The sequence below is a fragment of the Nyctereutes procyonoides genome, unplaced genomic scaffold, assembly GCF_905146905.1.
Source record: "Nyctereutes procyonoides isolate TBG_1078 unplaced genomic scaffold, NYPRO_anot_genome, whole genome shotgun sequence".
In the NCBI taxonomy this organism is placed as follows: Eukaryota; Metazoa; Chordata; class Mammalia; order Carnivora; family Canidae; genus Nyctereutes; species Nyctereutes procyonoides.
The window spans coordinates 29,120,185-29,135,437 of NW_026575052.1; the positions used below are offsets into that span (position 1 = coordinate 29,120,185).

At 43.0% G+C, this 15,253-nt stretch overlaps 1 protein-coding gene across 5 annotated transcripts in view; it reads right to left on the bottom strand.

Annotated features, from left to right (window-relative positions):
- The window catches only part of ARHGEF28 (Rho guanine nucleotide exchange factor 28), a 311,495-nt gene that overhangs the window by 287,168 nt on the left and 9,074 nt on the right, over window positions 1-15,253 (bottom strand). For 2 of the 5 annotated variants that reach the window (XM_055332801.1, XM_055332798.1), the window contains exon 1: window positions 8,731-8,784. The exons of 1 other annotated variant lie outside the window; for it this stretch is intronic. The gene's annotated coding sequence lies outside the window, so the exon portion shown is untranslated. Of the gene's footprint in view, window positions 1-8,730; window positions 8,786-15,253 lie in introns of those variants that run through there. 2 more of the 5 variants (XM_055332796.1, XM_055332799.1) reach the window with 2 other exon arrangements.

Genomic DNA, 15,253 nt, shown 5'->3' on the forward strand with positions numbered 1-15,253 from the left:
GGGGCTGCCACAACTGGCCAAACACTGGGAAAGCCTTGAGTGGTGGGGGAGAACCCCGAACTCTCTTCATGTAGGAATGGGGAGCTACTGAAGACCCTACCTAAGGAGGGAACACTCAGTTCCGCCCTCTGATGGGTCATTCGGGTGCCATGGCAGAAAGCACATCCCGGACAGTAGGACGCCTTCAGAACAGAAGGTGCGGGACGCCTGGCTGGCTCTGCTGGGAGAGCGTGCACCTCCTGATCTCAGGGTTCTAAGTTTGAGTCCCATGGTGGATGCAGAGATCACTTAAAAATAAAATTCCCCCCAAAGAAGAAGAACAAAGTGAGCCAGGTTTTTGCAGGGAGCAGGGGAGCGAAGTAGTTAGCAGAGGGAACGGGAGGCCCAAGGGCAGGGCAGCAGGCATCCAGCTGTGTCCAAGCAGCTCCTGGTGCAACAGGAAGCCAAAGAGGAAAACGAGCCAGACTGCGAAAGGGTCGCGTTTTTCAGTAATCATCTTTTTGAAGATGCATAAGGGCAAGAAACACCATGACAATCCTAACTTTATTGAAGGTACAAATATATAACCACACCAGTAAAAAATAATGCAAATGTAAACAAAACTTTTAAATGCCTTCCAAGGATCCAAGGACGTCAACTACCAAATTGTGCTAATCCTAACATTTTTCCTACATTCATCTTTCCGTTTCAGAACAATCTAAAAGGGGTGCCTACGTGGCTCAGGTTGTGCGTGGTCCCAGGTCCTAGAATCAAGCCCCATATCGGGCTCCCTGCTCAGCGGGGAGGCCACTTCTCCCTCTCCTGCTCCCCCTGTTTGTGCTCGTTCTCTCTCACTTCCTGTCAATAATTTTTTAAAAATCTAAAAAAATGAAGAATTTTCAAATTGAAATTCCAAATCCAGTATTTCAATTCAACAATTATATACATGACTCAGTGCTCATCGGGGTCAAGTGTACTCTCTAACCCCCTTCCCCTATTTTTCGCCCATCCTGCCACTCAACTCTCCCCTCTGGTAACCACCAGTTTGCTCTCTATGCTTAGGAGTCTCCTTTTTGTTTGTCTTTTTTCTTTGTTCGTTTGTTTTGCTTCTTAAATTCCACACACATGCGTGCAATCATATGGTATTTGCTCTTCTCCAACTAACTTATTCCACTTAGCATTATACCCTCTGGGTCCATCTATATTCTTGCAAATGGCAAGATTTTGTGTTTTTATGGCTGAGGAATATTTCAGTGTGTGTGTGTGTGTGTGTGTGTGTGTGTGTGTGTGCGCGCGCGCGCGCGCGGGTGTGCGCATCACATCTTCTCCACCCATCTATTGACACTTACGTTGCTTCCATAATATGGTTATTGTAATGCTGCAAGCAACATTGGGGTTTGTGTATCTGTCCAGATTAGTGTTTCCATACTCCTTGGGTAAACACCTAGTGGAATTACCGGAGGATAACATGGTGATTAAAAAAACAAAACAAAAGAAAAAAAAACATGGGGATCCCTGGGTGGCTCAGCGGTTTGGCGCCTGCCTTTGGCCCAGGGCATGATCCTGGAGACCCGGGATCGAGTCCCGCGTTGGGCTCCCTGCATGGAGCCTGCTTCTCCCTCTGCCTGTGTGTGTGTCTCTCTCTCTGTGTCTCATGAATAAATAAAATCTTTTAAAAAAAATAAAAATAAATTTTTAAAAAAACATGGTAACTTTTTTTTCTCTTTGAGGAACCTCCTTACCATTTCCCACAGTAGCTCCACCAGTTTGCATCCCCACCAACAGTGCATGAGGGTTACCTTTTCTGCAATCATTGCTTTACACTTTAAGCGAATGCTACTTGGTCACACAGAATTAAAGTATCTCAAATTTTGTTTCTTGGTTTTTACCATCACCATGCTATCACTGCTTATTCCAGACCCACCTTTTATATATGCTATGTAGTAGTACTGCGGGTATCGGACACACTCGCTGCACCTGCAGCAAGTTGGAATGAGGCCATCTTTTCTAACCTCCTCTCAAAACTTGTACAGCCCATGTTAGGGACCAACTGAACACACAGGAGTTGTCCTAATTAACTGATATGGTATTCAATGCAAAAATTAAAGGGTAAGTCATTAAAATGTGCTAATTTGAAGTTTATACAGATACCAAAGTGCAACAGTAACTGTAGCAATTATTTAGAAGTTAGACCAGTGGAGAATTTTGGTGCCAAGTAACATTAACAGTTACTCTTCAGAATTGCCGGTACATGGTGATCAAAAACCAGACTGACAAAAGCCACTTATAACAGTGTTTCCCTGCAGAAAACATGCCCCCTTATCATCTGCACTCTGGCATGTTGGGGGAAGGGATGACCACTGCCCACTCTTGGGAAGCCAATGGAAACTGAGGAGGCCCCAAGGGGACAGAATCAAGGTCAATGAAGACCAAGTGCTGAGTCATCAAGAACAAAAAGTAGAGAAATCCTTGGGAGTGCCTACAGGAGAAGTCACCAAGTTCAAAATTCTTTAAAATGTAAACAGCCTTTTGGAATGTATAAAAAAAAAAAGATGCTGGGAACAGTACAGGTATTGACGTCAGAATTCTGTGCCTAGTCTGGAGCATTTCCTCTTAAAAACAGACGTGAACTTCAAGGGGTCATAACCGACCAACCAGTAACTCATCAGGCTCTTCATCCTGGAAATATTTAGGATGTCAAGCTATAGAAGTCAAATCAAACACAGCTAAGTGCCTTGTGTAGGTTGTAGCAGGTGTAAAAGATGAGGCACTTCATGTCACTATCAAGACAAATATGAAGATACAGAGGTGGTGACGACCTTTGATCAGTTGGAGAGGATGATGATGTATTACACGTGAACAAGCCGGACCCCCGCTCACCTTGGCAAAGTTAATAAAGGAGTCTCACATACCAGAGACCAAAAGCCACTGGACCCAGAAAACACTGCTTAAGTTTTCCTTAGTTTTCTCATCTGTAAAACCAATAGTAAGGTTGTTCAAGAAACTAAAACACTCACAGAGCTAGAGGCACAGTGCCCAACAAAGGGAAAGCGACAAATAGTTACCATCTTCACTGATAATAGCAACTCCAGACTTTCCAGATTGAACTCTGACCCTCCCCGTAATAGGGTCCTCAAAAGCTACAGGACCTGCTCAGATGGTTGGCTAAACCTCGTAGGCTCCATTTTTCCCAACTGCACAGACACATTTACACAGGGGCTCTGTGCCCATGGCCTATGGCAAGTAGGGGCTACGTCCCCATCTTCTGCAGTAGAAAAACCATGTGCACCCCACCCAAGACCTAGAAGTGAGATTTAAAAATATATATGTATCTTCAAGAGCCAAATCCTTCTCAGGGAGGCACCACGACTCAAAACTCCAGGTTAGTCAATATGTACGTAGCCCAAAATGTTTCCAGGATAGAGTGCCAACTGAAAAAAAAATAACTGTTAAAATGGAATATGTCCAAACCCAGACGAAATGAGAAAAAAAGTTCTTGACCCTGTCTTCACCTTTCCATCTGACCACCAACGTAAGAGAAACTGGCTTTGAAGGACTACCATATACTAATGCTTGGGGCTCATGAAACCTTATTCAGTAAAAGCGGCCGCCGTTTATAAACTATTTAAATGTCTATATTCCCACCAACAAATGAGAGAATTGCTAACAAAACCTCTTGGGGTGGTAATTTCTTTTTCCTGAAGAGAAGGGAAATGTGCTGTAACAAAATGCCTCACTAATGTTCTTTCTCAAATGGCTTTATACTCTGGCCGAACAATGGAAGAAAAAACACATGGGTTTTGAAATTTTTTTGATTTTTTTTTCCAACCTCAAATACAGAAGGGATTCCTACCAAACGTGGCTACTTATTAGCCCCTTTCTTACAGAACTGGCCTCTTTGAGACTTTGCTCCCTAATGTGACTTGGCTCCATATTTTTCTTTCATGTTATTAGATGCACAAGTATTAAATTAGCATAAAGACAGAGGAGCTGGCATGGCACCAATGATCACAGTTACTGCTTCTCCACATGGGTATTTATAGCACGTACAGCAATAAATCTAAGCCATAAATAGCTCTATTTGCAAAGTTTTATCATCATTGAAGGTTTAGAGATTTTAAATGACTCAAAAACACAAAGCCAAGGCATTCCAATTTATAACTTCATTTGACTGGCAAACTATCCAGCTTTATTCGGAGAGCTGGGATTATCCCCATTTCACTGATGAGGAAACCAGAAGTACAAAACTGCCCATCAAGTTGAGCTAGCTTGACACCCCAAGTCTCATTTAAGGTTTTTAAGTAAGAACTGCATTTTAAGCAAAAGTAACCTATTTAGAAATGAGTTTCTCCAAGCTCGTCAGCTAAGGATTTATTCCTCTTTCCTGTGACTGGTCTTATTTTTGGTCAACCATAATCCTGAAGGAAGGGCCATTCGCCAGAGCACAGGACCACCAGAGCTCTGCTGGCAAGAAGGCCCTGTGGCCCTGGGGAGAGAGACGCTCTGCCTAAGTGACCGCCGCGCGGCATTCTAACTCAGGGGACCTAAGAAGCATGGCTTAGGTTTCACAGGGGCTTTTTACCTGCTACCTGCATCCATTAGAGACTCTCACAGAATCCCACACGGGGTGGCTGAGGCCCGAGGCTTGCGTAGTGCTGTGTGCACGCCACTAAGCACCTGCTGACCCCCGGAGATGAGCACAAAGAAGAGTCTAAGGTGGGGAGCTGAGATGAGGGGCAGGAGCCCCGTGGAGTGTGCCCCCCTCAGAGCCAGCTCCACCCATGTCCCCCACCTACTGCAGTGCCAGCACCCTAACCCTTGCCATTTGCAAAAGCAGTAATTTTTTCCTATATGGGCATCTCAATATAACTAGACTCTGGTTTTGACATTTTGCCCCATTAAAGACAGAAGTATGGGACACTGTTTTGCCGGTCAATTGTATCTTTTTCCTACGCAAATTTTTTTTAATTGATGTAGAAAATCTAAAATAGAAAACTAGTTTTCTAAGCACAGCTAAAAGCTTGGACTAATTATTTATAGCAGGTCTGTCTCTGATTACTTGTCAACTCCTTTAAGCATGCCCTCAAAAAATCCATAGTCTTCAAAATTACACACGATAAAGTTGTATGCTTTTAAATGTCTAGTGGTATAAGGCTCACCACTTATAATATGTAATCCTACCAGAAAGATTAAAACTTGTGGAAGAAACAAGTTGTGGTTTGTTTGCTTGTTTTGTGTGTTTTTTTTTTTTTAAAGACAGAGAGGGAATGCCAAGCCAAGCATGGAGCCCGATGTGGGGCTCAATCCCATGACCCTGAGACCGTGACCCGAGCAGAAACCACGAATCGGCCGCCTAACTGAATGAGCCACTCAGGCACTCTGAAAACATTGTCATTTTTTATTTAAAAGAATGAACGTACTATAAGTGGTACTTGAAATGCAGTAATTCTATATTTGATAAATACAAGGGATAGATTTATTCTACCAAAAAAGGGAAGAGTTAGGAAATGACTGAATTTAAATCATACAAAAAATATAAAAGGCTGTAGGCAATAAATCACTGATAAAAATGTTCAGTGTTTTTATTATCATAATAAAACAAGCGTAAAGCCAGTAATGATGCACATACAGATACGCCCTCACTACAAAACCAAGGGCAAACACACCAATGCTCTCAATACACAATGCACACGTCACTGAGTTAGAATTTCATTGCACACATGTCATTTCTTAATTTAGGGAACCGGATTTCTACATCAGTTTCTACCAGAAGACCAAGAAAGGCCGCTATTCGTCCGGCCGGAGCCCGCAGGCCCGAGCACAGCCTCTGCCCCGGCCACACCTTTCCCCGCAGCCACCACGCAAGCTGCCCCGCATGGAGTGACCTACATGGACCCAGTCAGGGGCTCTAACTTTACACGTCTCTCATATCGCCTTCAGCAGTATCTGGCTTAAAACAGATACCTCCTCAGGGGCGCGGGTGGTGAAGGGAGTTAAGCGCCAGACTCTTGGTTTCAGCTAAGGTCTGAATCTCAGGGTAGGGAGATCCGGCCCCACGTCAGGCTCTGTGCTCAGGGGGAGTCTGCTTGAGCTTCCCTCTCCCCCTTCTTTCTGCCCCTCCCCCTTGCTTGCTCTCCCTCTTTAAAATAAATAAATCTTTTTTTAAAAGAGAATTTAAAAAATTAAGGACGTAGCTATGTATTTTACTTCAAGGAGCTTGTGCTCATGATGAAAGAATATTGTGCTTAGTTACGTATGTATACAAAACAGAAAATGATAAAAAGCATCCAGTCGGTAAGGAACAAGTAAAACTATCCCTATTTTAGATGACATGAAATATGCATAGAATAGCCTAGAGACTGCATGAAAAAACAAAATACTAGAACTGATAAATGAGTTCAGTAAAGTAGAATACTAAATGATTGTACAGAAGTCCATTGCATTGCTACACACTAAAAATGAAGCAACAGAAAGAAATTAAGAAAGCAATCCCATTTACAATGACACCAAAAGAAAAAAGAAAAAAAAGTCCTAGGAAACAAACTTAACCAGGGAGGTCAAGACCTATACTCTGGAAACAATAAAATACTGAAGAAAGAAATTGAAGATGACACAAATAGAAATATTCCGTGCTTGTGGATTGAAAAAATATTAAAATGTCCATATTGGGCAGCCCGGGTGGCTCAGCAGTTTAGCGCCGCCTTTGGCCCAGGGTGTGATCCTGAAGACCTGGGATTGAGTCCCACGTCAGGCTCCCTGCATGGAGCCTGCTTCTCCCTCTGCCTGTGTCTCTGCCTCTCTGTCTCTCTCTCTCACGAATAAATAAATAAAACCTTTAAAAACAAATAAATAAGGGATCCCTGGGTGGCGCAGCGGTTTGGCGCCTGCCTTTGGCCCAGGGCGCGATCCTGGAGACCCGGGATCGAATCCCACATCGGGCTCCCGGTGCATGGAGCCTGCTTCTCCCTCTGCCTGTGTCTCTGCCTCTCTCTCTCTCTCTCTCTCTCTCTCTCTGTGACTATCATAAATAAATAAATAAAAATTAAAAAAAATAAAAATAAAAATAAATAAATAAAATGTCCATATTACACAAAACAATCTATAGATCTGATACATTCCCTTCCAAAATACCAACAGCATTTTTCACAGAAGTAGAACAAACAATCTTAAAATTTATATAAAACCACAAGACCCCAAATAGCCAAAGCAATTTTGAAATAGTAAAAGCTGGAGGTATCACAATTCTGGACTTCAAGTTATATGCCAGAGCTGCAATAATCAAAACAGTACGGTACTGGCACAAAAAGAGACCCACAGTTCAACAGAATAGAAAAATCCAGAAATGGACCCTCAACTCTATGGTCAACTAAGCCTCGACAAAACAAGAAAGAATATCCAGTGGGGGAAAAAAAAGACCATCTTTTCAACAACTGGTGTTGGAAAAACAGGACAGCTATATGCAGAAGAGTAAACGTGGACCACTATCTTACACCATAGAAAAAAGATAAAATCGACACATATTAAAGACCTAAATGTGAGGCATGAAACCATCAACATCCTAGAGAGAGCACAGGTAAGTAATCTGACAACAGCCATAGCAACGTTTTTCTAGATATGTCTCCTGAGACAAGGAAAATAAAAAATGAGCTATTAAGACTCCATCAAAGTAAGAAGCTCCTGGACAGCAAAAGAATCTAAAGACAATCTATGGAATGACAGAAGGCATCTACAAATGGCATATTGGATAAGGGTTAGTCTCGAAACTCTATAAAGAAATTATCAAACTCAACACCCAAAAAAAACAATTCAAAATCAGGCAGAAGACATTAACAGACATTTTCCCAAAGAAGACATCCAGATGGCCAATGACACATGACAAGATGCTCAACATCACTCATCGGGGAAATACAGATCAAAACTACAATGAGATAGCACCTCACAACCGTTAAGACGGGTAAAATCCACACCAGAAACAACAGGAATTGGTGGGGGTGCAGAGAAAAGGGAACCCTCTTACACTGTTGGTAGGAGTGCAAAGTGGTGCAGCCACTGTGGGAAACAGGATGGAGCTCCCTCAATATTTTAAAAGTAGAACTACCCTACAATCCAGTAATTGCACTAGTGGGTATTTACCCAAGTCATACCAAGACACGAATTCTAAAAAAAAAATAAAAAATAAAAATTACGCTGTGTTTATTGCAGCATTATTCACAATAGCCAGATTATGGTGGCAGCCAACATGTCCACGGATAAACCGATGGGCATAAAAGGTATCCATACACACATACACCAGAGTATTATTTAGCCATAAAGAAGAATGAAATCTTGCCATTTACAACAACATGGATGATCTAAAGAGTATAATGCTAAGCAAAATAAGCCAGTTAGAGAAAGAAAAATATGATTTCACTCATGTTGAAGTGAAGAAACACAACCAATGAACAAAGGAAAAAAAAAACAAGCCAAGAAACAGACTCTTAACTATTGAAGACAAACTGATGTTTGCTAGAAGGAAGGTGAGAGATGGGGGTTAAGGGTACACGTGGCATGATGAGCACTGAGAAACGTACGGAACCACTGAATCACTGTATTATACACCTGGACCCGACATGACACTGTATATTAACCACACTGGAATTAAAATAAAATAAAAACGGTAAAAAATAGAAAATGAAAATCCACCCTAATCTCTCCGTAGATGGGCAATATTTCACGTATATCTGGCATTAGACAGGGTCTGTCAACACTTACCTTTTAACACTTTCTAAATGATCCCCTCAGCAGACAAAACCTTCCTCGGCTGGCCCTGAGTCTCCAACAGCTACTGGTTCTCACGTCCCTATAGTGAGCCTTAAATTCCTTACAAACGTGAACTTGGTATTCCTAACAAGGAAGGGGAACGGTCATGATGCATCAGTAGGAAAAATTAACCACATATTTGGAATTCTGTGGAAACAGGTTTACAAGAAGAAAACAGGCACCTGGCAGGAAAAAAAAAATGTCAAGGAAATTATTGAGACATGATACACTTCCTGTCAAAACAACACATGAAGTGATGATTCATTCGATCAGTATCTCCTACTAGATGCGATGCAGCTCTAACCGCTCCAGGGCCTTAGTGACCTTTGCTGTGCCGCGGAAGGGTTTTCAGTCTTGATTACCAAGCTGCTCGAAGGATCTGGGCCCAAAAGTACGTAAAGCCAGCAGGCGCTCACCGTGCTCAGGGCCGTTGTGCAGGTCGTAGGAAGGCCGGAAGGCGCTGTCGCCTCCCCCAGCTCCGCTGCAGCTCCAGCCGGGCCCTGATGGGACCCAAACCGCGCCACTTCCCCACGCCAGAGCTGTGCCCCAACAGACACGTTAGAATCCGTTCAATCCTGATGCACGAAGCACAGCACCAAGTCCTTCGTCCAAATTTCCAGAATTCTTTAAAACAGCTCCAGTCTCCAAGGGTTATTGGAATACATACCAAGCCAGGTTTTACTCTAGAAATTCAACACGTAAGCTTATTACGAGCACACCGCCAGCACAGCGCAACATAGGGTGTCCTCTAACGTCCAAGTTTCTAACTTACTTAACTGGGGGGGGGGGGTAAGTATTTACAATATAAGCCCAAATTGGAAAGAGTTGCTTTTTTTTTTTTAAGTCACATAATACTTGTTTAAGACACATCCATTTTACAGTTCAAGTTTGTGATTGAATCCTGCCGTCGGATAGGTACTCCGATTTTATTTGTGAACTAAGTACAGATTTTCATTAAAATGTTTATTTCTGGGCAGCCCGGGTGGCCCAGCGGTTTAGCACCGCCTTGAGCCCAGGATGGGACCCTGGAGTCCCAGGATCGAGTCCCAGGTCGGGCTCCCTGCATGGAGCCTGCTTCTCCCTCAGCCTGTGTCTCTGCCTCTCTCTCTCTCTGCATCTCTTATGAATAAAAAAATAAAATCTTTAAAATAAATAAATAAAAAACAAAATGTTTATTTCTTCAGTTTGCTTATTTTCATTATCTCTGAAGCAAATCTGTAGTCACTGTGCAAATCGAGAACAATGGAAGGGCAGGAAAAAGTGGACAATACTTTGGTCTTCATCATACGGGGTACAGGCCCCAGAAAATGCCCTGGCGTGGGCTGGGGATGCCCCGCGCACGGCATCTCACGCCGCAGCCCAGCCCCGTGCACTGAGGGTCCTCTGAGTCCCCAACACTCTGCTCAGGCCTCGTACCCCTCAGCCCTCGGCTCCCCGGACACACGACCCCTCACCCGATATCAAACTCAGCTCGGTGGAGGCCCAAAACCCAGGCATGACAGCCCAAGCCCCAGAGGGCCAAAGCTTGGAGAAGAACTCCGGGAAGGGGACCTGGAGGCCCTGTGTTCCCCAAGGAAAGTCCCCGCAGAATCATGTCCAGTTTCCAAAACACCAAGTTATCACGAGGTTCATGGACAGCTAGAAGGATTGTCCTGCCTTAAAAACACCAGCGTTCTCAGGACGAGTCTGTTTTCTTTACTATTACCAGTCGGGTGTACAGACAACAGTAGAGGTTTTTGAAACTTGCTATAGCTTTTGAGGAAAATCGTGAAATCAGATGAAGTTTTAGGAGAACAAGCAGAGAAGGTGAAGGTGAGGAGGAAGGAAGCGTGGAGAAAAGGGAGAGAGAAGGAAGGAGAAAGAACCAGCATAAGCTGTATTTTAGCTAAAAATTGACATTATCAAAAAGCCATGCATTTCAGGCCATTCTCTACACCCAGGCGGGAAGAACTGATACACAGGGACATTAAGTTCCATCCAACATCAAATTTACAGCCATTTTCAGTCATCTTAGAATTCATCTAAAAATAAGTGCTAGAGTATTCCCGGCCAGTTACATCGTTCCCGGGCAGGGAGGCCCAAGGGGCGCCGTGGGGTCACAGGCCACGAGCCGTGTGTCTCCCTGCAACCGACAGACGCGCCAGCAGCAGCGGACTCGGCCCCCACGTGCCCCAGCCGCCCCAGGAGGGAACCGTGCGGCCGCCAGGAATGGAGGGGGAGCCTGGGGCACCGTCTTTAATCCCACAGAGATGAAGCCTAGGAAGGGAACTCACCATGGAGAAGGGCTTGACACAAAGCCCTGGGCTTCAAATGATGTCACCAGCACCCACAAAGGCCACGTGACCCACCTGGTAGGTCAGTGGCCATGCTAAGATCTCAACCCAAATTCTGCTTCTGGTCTGGCCTCTGATACACTCAGATTAAGTCCTTTTAAAAACTTTCTTGGGGATGCCCGGGGGGCTCAGCGGTGGAGCATCCACCTTTGGCCCAGGCTGTGACCCCAGGGTCCCAGGATCAAGTCCCACATCGGGCTCCCAGCAGGGAGTCTGCTTCTCCCTCTGCCTGGGTCTCTGCCTCTCTGTGTCTTTCATGAATAAATGAAATCTTTAAAAAAAGAAAAAAGAAAACCTTTCTTCTTCCCAAAAATCTACTACCAGACTTAAAATGAATGGCACAAACCACCAGCAGTCATGTTCAACTGCCACTAAAAAAAAAAAAAAAAAAAATACTCCATTCATTTAAACCTCAACATTTTGTCTATATCTAATTTCTGCTGCTCTCAACAAAGATACCACAACAAGCCTGTGGAGATAAATTTTCCTATGATCAGCATCAAAGGGCAAAATTATTCATTAAATACAAAAAGCTGCATCATCATTTCCCAATCATAATCCATCAGGAACTAGAGAATGACAGAGGGAGTCAAATACACGAGACAGGTACAGATCATTCCCTCCTCCAAAGCGGTATATTCCACAATATCCAAATCACGCTTGGCATTCTTCAAGATGCAATTTTTTCCAACTGCTCATGGTAAAGTTGGGTTTTCCCTCCTAAAAATTCCTGTTTTCGTAAGACAAGCCAAGCAAAAAGCTATTTTGAGACGTTCTATAGATAAGCATAGACTATTCATTTTTATGGCAAAACAAGCAAATTTATATCTGAAATAGATTACTTGCTTCTATGTGAAATTTCAAAATTTTATAAAGCTAAAAAACAAAAATAAAGACATGAGACCTTCATATCTCATAATAAACTATTGCAGTCCAAGCTGGAAGCTAGCTAGCCCTGAAGGAATGATTAGAACTCCCATGGCTAAGATTTTAAGGATTCTTAATACTTCATATTCAATGAGGAGGCCATCAATAGTTCTGGCAATCAAATGAAAGAAACAATTCAAGTTTTACTGAACTTAGTGTGACAAAAAACATACAATTACTTCTATTCTCCCTTAATAATCCATCAGTTAAAGTCCTATTAAAACATGGGAAAGAGGTCACGTGTGTTGTCTCTTGCCTCCAAAAACGGGGAGTGGTCAGCGGGAAACTTGCTAAGTTGCTAGGGGCTGTGGTAACTGGTACAAAAGGCACTTGGAGAAATCCATCCCTGAGAACTTCCGACAGGTCGGGACCTGGCAAGTACACAAAAGCCTACATTGAAAAGTTAGATGTGCTGAGTCTGATAAAAGTGGCTTCTTCTGAATCCAAGGTAGGAAGATTACACCTTCTCTAAAATGATTAATCTGAGGGTAACTTCTCCCACCAATCCATCCCAACCAGACGCTACCTCCAGCCACCTTCATAAACAGGTGGCAATAAAATCACTGCCTAAAGAAATCACAGTTCATGGACATGATCAATTAGAAAAGATTGGTTCCATCCCATTTGGAAAAGATATTCCATCTGGAAACGATAGGCGCTCTATGGATAAATGTAGAGATCTTCACATTTTATGAGTTCTAGACTAAAGGCAGGACTGATCCATAGATTTCTGGGGTTTTCCACACACGTAAAGGTACAAGTGGCTTTTTTACCCTCTTCCCTACCTCTTTTCCTCAAATAATTAGAGTGTCATGCTCTAGAGAGTTATGTTGGACAAACCAAAGCCCCAAATAATCTGAGGTTGGGGTAGGAGAGGAAGGAGACAGGAGGTGATAAAAAAATTAATAAAACCACTAAGAGTGGTTTCAATTTCATTTTTTTTTTGGCGAAGATTGTCTTAATGAAAGACGTTAGCTAAAAGGTTTATACACAGCGTAGTTTCAAAAAGTCACGCGTGCCACCCTCTCCACATAACTTCACCGTCACCGCTAACTTCAAGTTGGTAAAGTTGATGTAGCAATGTCCATTTATTTTTAAACCAGAACATCAAGGAAGGGATAAATAGGTCTGCTTAGGACTGGTGTGAAATAAAGGCTAAAAAGAACTCTTCTCTATTTAAAATTCATCTCCTCTTTGAAGGAAAGGACTTTCCAGGTGAAGACTTCCTCTAAGTGGGAAGTCCATCGTAAGAAAGCATCAAGCCGCTCTGAGTTCCAGGCTTCAAGAGAGGCGAAGAAGAACCCTACACAATTTCCTACCCATCAGGACCAGTGGCAAAGGACAGGTTTCCCACAGGAGGCAGGCACAAGTCGTTCCAATTTTCAAACAGGCAGATTCTACAAGCTATGGATTCAAGGAGTATCATTTTGATTCTACATAAGGTCCTAGAGCAGACTATTGGAAGAGACAGTGGCTACTTGGAGCCAGTGTGGACTCCCTAAGAGGAAGTCACTTAAGAGGGACCCCTGGGGGGCTCAGCTGTTGAGCGTCTGCCTCAGGCTCAGGGTGTGACCCCGGGGTCCCGGGATCGAGTCCCACATTGCAAGGAACCCGCTTCTCCCTCTGCCTGTGTCTCTGCCTCTGTGTGACTCTCATAAATAAATAAATAAATAAAATCTTTAAAAAAGAGAAGTCACTTGAGAATAACCTCATTCCATCATGTAATTACTAAACTGCTAACTTCACATACTAGAGATACAGATTTGTTGGACATTGTATAGATCCTTATGGAAAGATCGAAAATCAAAAATCTGATGCTCGTACAAGAGTAATCAGTTGAACTCTACCTGACACTGGCAAACATCAAACAGAAATTTGTACAGACACACCAAATTGCCTTGCCTTAGGACTAGGCCTTTAGCCTACATAAGAGTGTTATTATATCACTAAAGCATTAAAGAAATACCTATCAAACCTGTGCAAAACTTGGAACTAAAAGGAACAGTAAGTTTAACGATCTAAAATACTTGGAAAAGTTAGAGCAAAAGGCTAAATGCAGAAAACAATTTTGAGAAATTGCAGTTCTATTCGTAGGACTAAGAAATCAGAAGGAAGGAAGGAAGGAAGGAAGGAAGGAAGGAAGGAAGGAAGGAAGGAAGGAAGGAAGGAAGGAAGGAAGGAAAGAAAGAAAGAAAGAAAGAAAGAAAGAAAGAAAGAAAGAAAGAAAGAAAGAAAGAAAGAAAGAAAGAAAGAAAGAAAGAAAGAAAGAAAGAAAGAAAGAAAGAAATTGCCAAAGTCATAAAAGAGACAGGGCTCAGCAGCAGTATCTGTCTTAAAAAAATACACCTCAGACTTGGTAATTTTTGAGATGACTGACCGTCAAGAGTCACTAATGCTATTTAGAAATAACATAGTTCAAATGCCCTCATTTGAGCAATTATTTTATCCCTGGTTCTGTGCTAAGCACTTTCCACAGGCTACCATGGAATCCTTTTAACCATGCTATGGGAGGAAGAGCTAAAAAGGTCCGCTAAAGGTGACCTCCCTGGGACAAGGTAGTAAGTAGCAGAACCCAGGAATCTCCTCAAGTCGGCCCTGCAGCTGGTCATGCTAACCCTGAGGCTTTACTGCTTCCCTAAAAGGCCGGGGGGGGGGGGCATTAAGCAAAAGAGTACGAATGGTTCTACAATGCTCCGTGCTGTCCCAACAGCATCTGGAAGTACCACACTTTAAGAATATAGCCAACTGGAATATGTTCCGTATCTAGAGGCGGTGAGAGGAGTCAAAATCCTGTCACTTAACAAAAGATGAACAGGTTTTTCTTTTCTGACATAGAAGAATTGAAAGCAGGGTATGGAATGTGTTTTTAAACCTGAGGGACTGTCACCAAAGTAAATTGTTCAGAACGGCCCCTCATCAGCAAACTGTATGATAAAACAATTCTCCCCTTAACCTTTCTGAAGATACACCTGGAGGGTTTGTGATATCAGCACAGCAGAGAACTAGGAGGTCCCAACATTCACCCTCCCCAACAACAAACCAACAACAACAACAACAACAACAACAAAAAATAGCTCAATGAAAAGCAACAGAAATATTATGGAGCTAAAATATTATGGAGGATGGTCACAGAGAAAGAGCATAGGAAGCATCCTACCTGCATCATTCCATTCTCCCAGTCCAGAGCAGCTTGGTACTAAAAACAATCCCCTGAA